Here is a 5,201-nt window from a genome sequence, read left to right as displayed (position 1 = left end):
TTAGTTGTCCAGATAATTTCTTTCTATTTTTAGTAGAGACGGGGTCTCGCTCTTGCTCAGGCTGGTCTCGAACTCCTGACCTTGAGCGATCCACCCACCTTGGCCTCCCAGAGTGCTAGGATTACAGGCGTGAGCCACTGCGCCCGGCCCGATAATGTTGTTTTAAGCCACTAAATTAGTGTTAATTTGTTATGGCAGCAACGGGAAAGTAATATAAGGCCCAATCCCTTATTGATCAGGTTCTGGAAGCCAGGGGTGCCTTTTGGTGGATCCACAGAATTAGCTCCATACACATAGGAGAGAAGTATCATTAACGTCCACCAACATCTGTTGTCCGCAGCCATGAGGACAAATCACTTACCCTTTCTGGGCTGGTTACATCTGTTCAATGGGGATAGTGACGAATTCAGCAGGGGTTGTTAATAGCAGATAGGCGAAGGGTGAAGTCATTGCAACAGTTCTCAGATGATACTGACAGCTGCTCACTAATAATCACTGTCCCACGCAGCCCATAGAGGGCTGTGATTGGACCGCTGATGTGATGATGGGACACTTAGGTGTGCGGTATATGTCCTTGCAGGGGGAGTTTAAAAACTGCCAGTGACCGCCCCCCCCCGAAAAAGGTCAAGAACTACCTGCTGTGTGGGGCAGAGCTTCCCCAAACTGGAAACTTCAGTTAACTGCACCTCCTTCCCCTCATCACCATGGCTCAGAATCTTACTTTTACTCCTCCCTTACCCAATGTAGCTGCCATCAAACGCTGGCCATGCTAGCCCAAGTGGCCCCTGCTACCCTGTTTCTCCTCTCCTATCAAAACCACCACTTCCTAAGACTAGGGAGTGTCTTCCCATCCCAATATCTCACGCCTCCAACTTGCTGCCATCCCTGCTGGGGCCTTCGGAGCCACCAAGATGGGACGAGACTGGACGTGGGTCCGGGGGGCGCAGCACCGGCTGGGGCGTCACAGCCAGGAAAGGCGGACGAATGTGGGGCTCCCTGATTTGGGGGTGTCAGTCCAGGGGGCGGTGGGTTGCAGGAAAGAGCGAGGGAGAAGGAGGCGAATCGCGGGCGACCGACACCAAGGCGGCCGGAACGCTGGCACGCAGAGCCAGGGGACACTATGCCAGCAGCCCTTGGGACCTCCGGGAGAGCCGGGCCGGGGGCGCATCCAAGCCGCGGGACCCTCCCCACCGGATGGGGCCCGTCCTCACCGACGGCAGCAGGGCCCTCCCTCTCTGGCGACAGAGCCGTAGCGAGTCCCTCAACCTCAGCGCCGGGGCCCCCCCGGCTTGGGCTCGAGCCTTCACCTCAGGCGGGGGTCACGGCGCGAGCATGCGCAGTAGCCCGCGGGCGCCATTTCTTGGGCGATGAACCTTCTCCGGGTCTTCCCCGCGAGGAGCCGAGCGGGCTGCCGGCCAATCGGCGCGAGGGGGCGGGGCCATACACTGCGGAGGGGCGGGGATTGGGTGTTGTAGTCCCGGGCAGAGGGTCGGCAGGACCTGCGGCCGGGATTCAGGTCCTGGGCGGGACTCTCACAGCGCAGGAAGGGCGGGTTTCATTGAGGCCCTCAGACGTCCTCCGGGATTTGACTCCAGTTCTCTGCGGAGGAAGGTGCAGCATTTGCTTAACGGCCTTGTTCGCCCCGTCGCTATATTGAGCAAGCGGAGGGAAGGTGGCTTTACGCTCACTGAGTCAACTGGCTTTCATTCAGTCCGGCACCCTTGACGCGGCGTCCTCGCCATAGGCCCAGCCCTCGCCCAATGGCCCAGCACTCGCCCTTGGCCCAGCCTATGCACATTGGCCCAGCCCTCTCAGTGTTCAGCCTTCGCCATTGGCCCAGCCTTTAGCCCAGCCCTCGCCATGGGCCCTGCCCTCGCCCATTGGCCCAGCCTATAGCCCGGCCCTTGCCCATTGGCCCAGCCCCTTCCGCTGGTCCTTCCCTCGTCCGCAGCGCAGCCACTGAACACTTGTCATCCTCCAGCAGCCCTGTGCCGGGGCCAGGATGGCTACGGGCGCCGGGAGTTGCGGGGCCCTGAGCGCTGCCTTCCCCGGACTCTTGGCGGTGGCAGCCAGGGCGGCCGCAGCCCTATCCGAGCTGACGCCCACCTTCCCGACCGGCCCCAGGCGGGAACCCGCTCCTCGCCGCCGCACCGCGCCCTGGCTCAGCCCGACTCCCGGGGCCGCCTCCACCGTGTGCTCCCCTCGCCCAGCGCGCTCCCCACCCCCGGCCGCGCGTCCTCAGTGAGGCAGGGCGGGGACGCTGCGCGCAGCCCGAGAACCCCGCGCTCCCGCTCCACGGCCTCCGCTCCGCCCCTCTAGCTCTGAAGCTGCGCTGGAAGCACCCCCTGGGCGCCGGGGGTCCAGGCCCAGCCCCCCTGGGACTTGCCAGCCCCTGCCTCCCGCACGTCCTGCAGCCTCCCGCATCCCGCATCTTCCTCTTCCTCAGGCCCGAATGTTAGCAGGGCCTGCACCCACTTCCAGAGCGTCCCCCTCTTCCCCCTGCGCGGTCCCTGCCTCCCGGCCCTGGCCCTGCACTCCTCTCGGCCCCACCCTGGGTTTTAGCTTCCCAGGTTCCCACTGCCTCCACCACGCCCCCATCTTTCTCCCCAGGCCACGTCATTTCCTGGGTATTCTCCAATGCCATTCAAAGGACTTCGTGAATTTATTTGGCATTACCTATTAATCATTCACACACAACTGGTTGTTTCTAACTTTGTTACATTATAAATACCTTTGTATATAAATCTCTGATGTCAAAGATTCCTTGAAATTCTTAAAAGATTTCTTGAAGTTCCCCTTGGTCCTCTGAAGGTTCACTGAAAAATCAACTCGCAAAAGGCAGATTAATTGCAGAAAAGGCATACAAATTTATTTATCATGTCTACACAGGGTGCAATCATAGCTCACTGCAACCTTAAAGTCCTGGGCTCAAGTGACCTCCTGCCTCAGCCTCCTGAGTAGCTGGGACTTAAGGCTTCATACCTAGCTAGTTTTTTCTATTTTTTATAGAGATGGGGTCTCATTATTTTGCTCAGGCTGGTCTCGAACTCCTGGGCTCCAGTTAACCTCCAGCCTTGGCCTCCTAGAGGGCTGGGATTACAGGCGTGAGCCACTGTGCCCAGTCCCCTTTACACTCTTAATTATTGAGAAGCACAGAGATTTTAGTTATGTGAGCTATATATATCAATATTTACTATATAGAAATTTAAACTGAGAAATTTAAGAGGGTATTTATCAGGCTGGGTGTAGTGGCTCACGCCTGTAATCCTAGCACTCCAGGAGAGGCCAAGGTGGGAGGATTGCTTGAGCTCAGGAGTTCCAGACCAGCCTGAGCAAGAGCAAGACCCTGTCTCCACAAAAAATAGAAAAATTAGCCAGGCGTGGTGGTGTGCACCTGTAGTCCCAGCTACTTGGGAGGCTGAGGCAGGAGGATCACTTGAGCCCAGGAGTTTGAGGTTGCAGTGAGCTATGGTGATACCACTGCACTCTAGCCTGGGCAACGGAGCAAGATTCTGTCTCAAAAAAAAAAAAAAAGCATTAAAAATAGTAATAAATCCACTGAATACTATATCTTCAAACCAGAAGAATCAGTGAGTGGCAGTGTTTACCCTTTTAAAAATAGAAAATATTGGCTCATTGACTAATGCAGATCTTATGGATGCTGACACAATTTATTATACAATATAAAAAATATAACATTCATTAACATCACCACCAATCATACAGGAAAATTTTTAAAGTATTTAAGAATTCATAGTAGGAATTCGTAGTGAAACTAATGGTGGCAGATACATGTCTTGCAAAATTTTAATGTTTGCTCGAAAGTTACAATTTTATCATTGGCAGCAAATACTGTCAGTTGTTTTCCTAGAAGCAACAGACTACATTTTTCATTTTTTAGAAAATGTCTGCCAAATACCCACATCTGAAAAACCACAGCTTGTCAGTCATCCTATTACATAGAAATAGTGTTCCATGGAAAAAGTAGCTAGTTAATATTGCAATTCAAATAATTGCATACATGCTTTTTCTAGAAACAGTTGTACACAACAGAGGTGCTTTAAGTGTATTTCCTATTTCCCACTTCAACTAACGAAATACCAAAGAGCTGTGAATTTATGGCCAACATTTAATAAAATTAATAATTTTGTATTGCTACATCAATCAAAGACTGTCTTAAGTAAAAGTGGCTTCTGCCTGCTGCTAGAGTGTGGTGGTGAAAAGCACAGGGCAACTTGGTATCATTGCCTTGATTCTTACTACAAGCTACCACTGCTTTTTCATTATTGTACAAATGTCAACATGGTGAAAAAGGCAATGAAAATAATTACTATGAAACTAATCTCAGACCTCCTGAAAGGCTCTTGGGAACCCCCAGGTGTCACCAGACCACACTTGGAGAACTGCTACCCTATCCATTTTTCTACTGGTGGTTAATCTTTTTCTTACTAATTTAAAGAGGTCTTTTTTATTGAATTTGCATTAACCCTAGCATTCTACATATGATAGAAATATCATCATGTACATTTGTGGGAAGTGGGGTTGGGGAAATAGGGGTATGTGTTTGTAAATATGTCTTAGTCGGTGCTGCTATTTTACATCATTAAATATGACATGTCTGATTTCAAATCAAAAGTGTAGTTTATTATATCTCAAACAAGAAGCAGCAAAATTAATCAAAGCATGCACCTAAACTGTGGACACAATTTTGCCATCTTAACGGTAGCCAGCAGCGAAAAACCCTGGAGAGAGAGTGGCGATGAAATCATGAAAGGTGTTTTCCGCAGCTTGTTGAAAATTGAGTTTTTTCCTTGCAAGAAGTGGTCCGAAGCCTGGAAGAAGTGGCAGTCAAGGTGCAAGGTCTGGTGAATACGGTGGGTGACAGAGAGTTTCCAGCCTCTGTAGTTTGAGCAGTGTTGTTTGTGTGACATGTGATCGAGTGTTGTCTTGCCAGAGGATTGGCCTGTCTCTATTGACCAATCTCAGCTGCTTAATCGCAAGCATCCTCATCATTTCTTTCAGTTGGTTGCAGTAGACATCCGCTGTCATTGATTGACCAGGTTTCATGAAGCTGTAGTGGATAATACGAGCGCTGGACCACTAAACAGACATTGTTAGATTTTTTTTGAGGAATATTCAGTTTTGGACTGTGTTTTGGTACTTCATCTTTATCTAACTATTGTGCCAAATGCTTGTGATTG

At 51.2% G+C, this 5,201-nt stretch overlaps 1 protein-coding gene across 1 annotated transcript in view; it reads right to left on the bottom strand.

Moving 5' to 3' along the window:
* LOC105812954 (FLYWCH family member 2-like) overlaps positions 1–1,396 on the bottom strand; it is a 10,810-nt gene extending 9,414 nt beyond the window's left edge. Inside the window, exon 1 of the mRNA XM_012647518.1 lies at positions 1,212–1,396. The gene's annotated coding sequence lies outside the window, so the exon portion shown is untranslated. The remainder of the gene's footprint in view (positions 1–1,211) is intronic.
* Positions 1,397–5,201: the final 3,805 nt, after the last annotated feature.

The sequence above is a fragment of the Propithecus coquereli genome, unplaced genomic scaffold, assembly GCF_000956105.1.
Source record: "Propithecus coquereli isolate 6110/MARCELLA unplaced genomic scaffold, Pcoq_1.0 Scaffold27, whole genome shotgun sequence".
NCBI classification, from domain to species: domain Eukaryota; kingdom Metazoa; phylum Chordata; class Mammalia; order Primates; family Indriidae; genus Propithecus; species Propithecus coquereli.
Note: the sequence above shows the minus strand (reverse complement) of the source record. Positions and strands in the feature narration are given on the sequence as shown.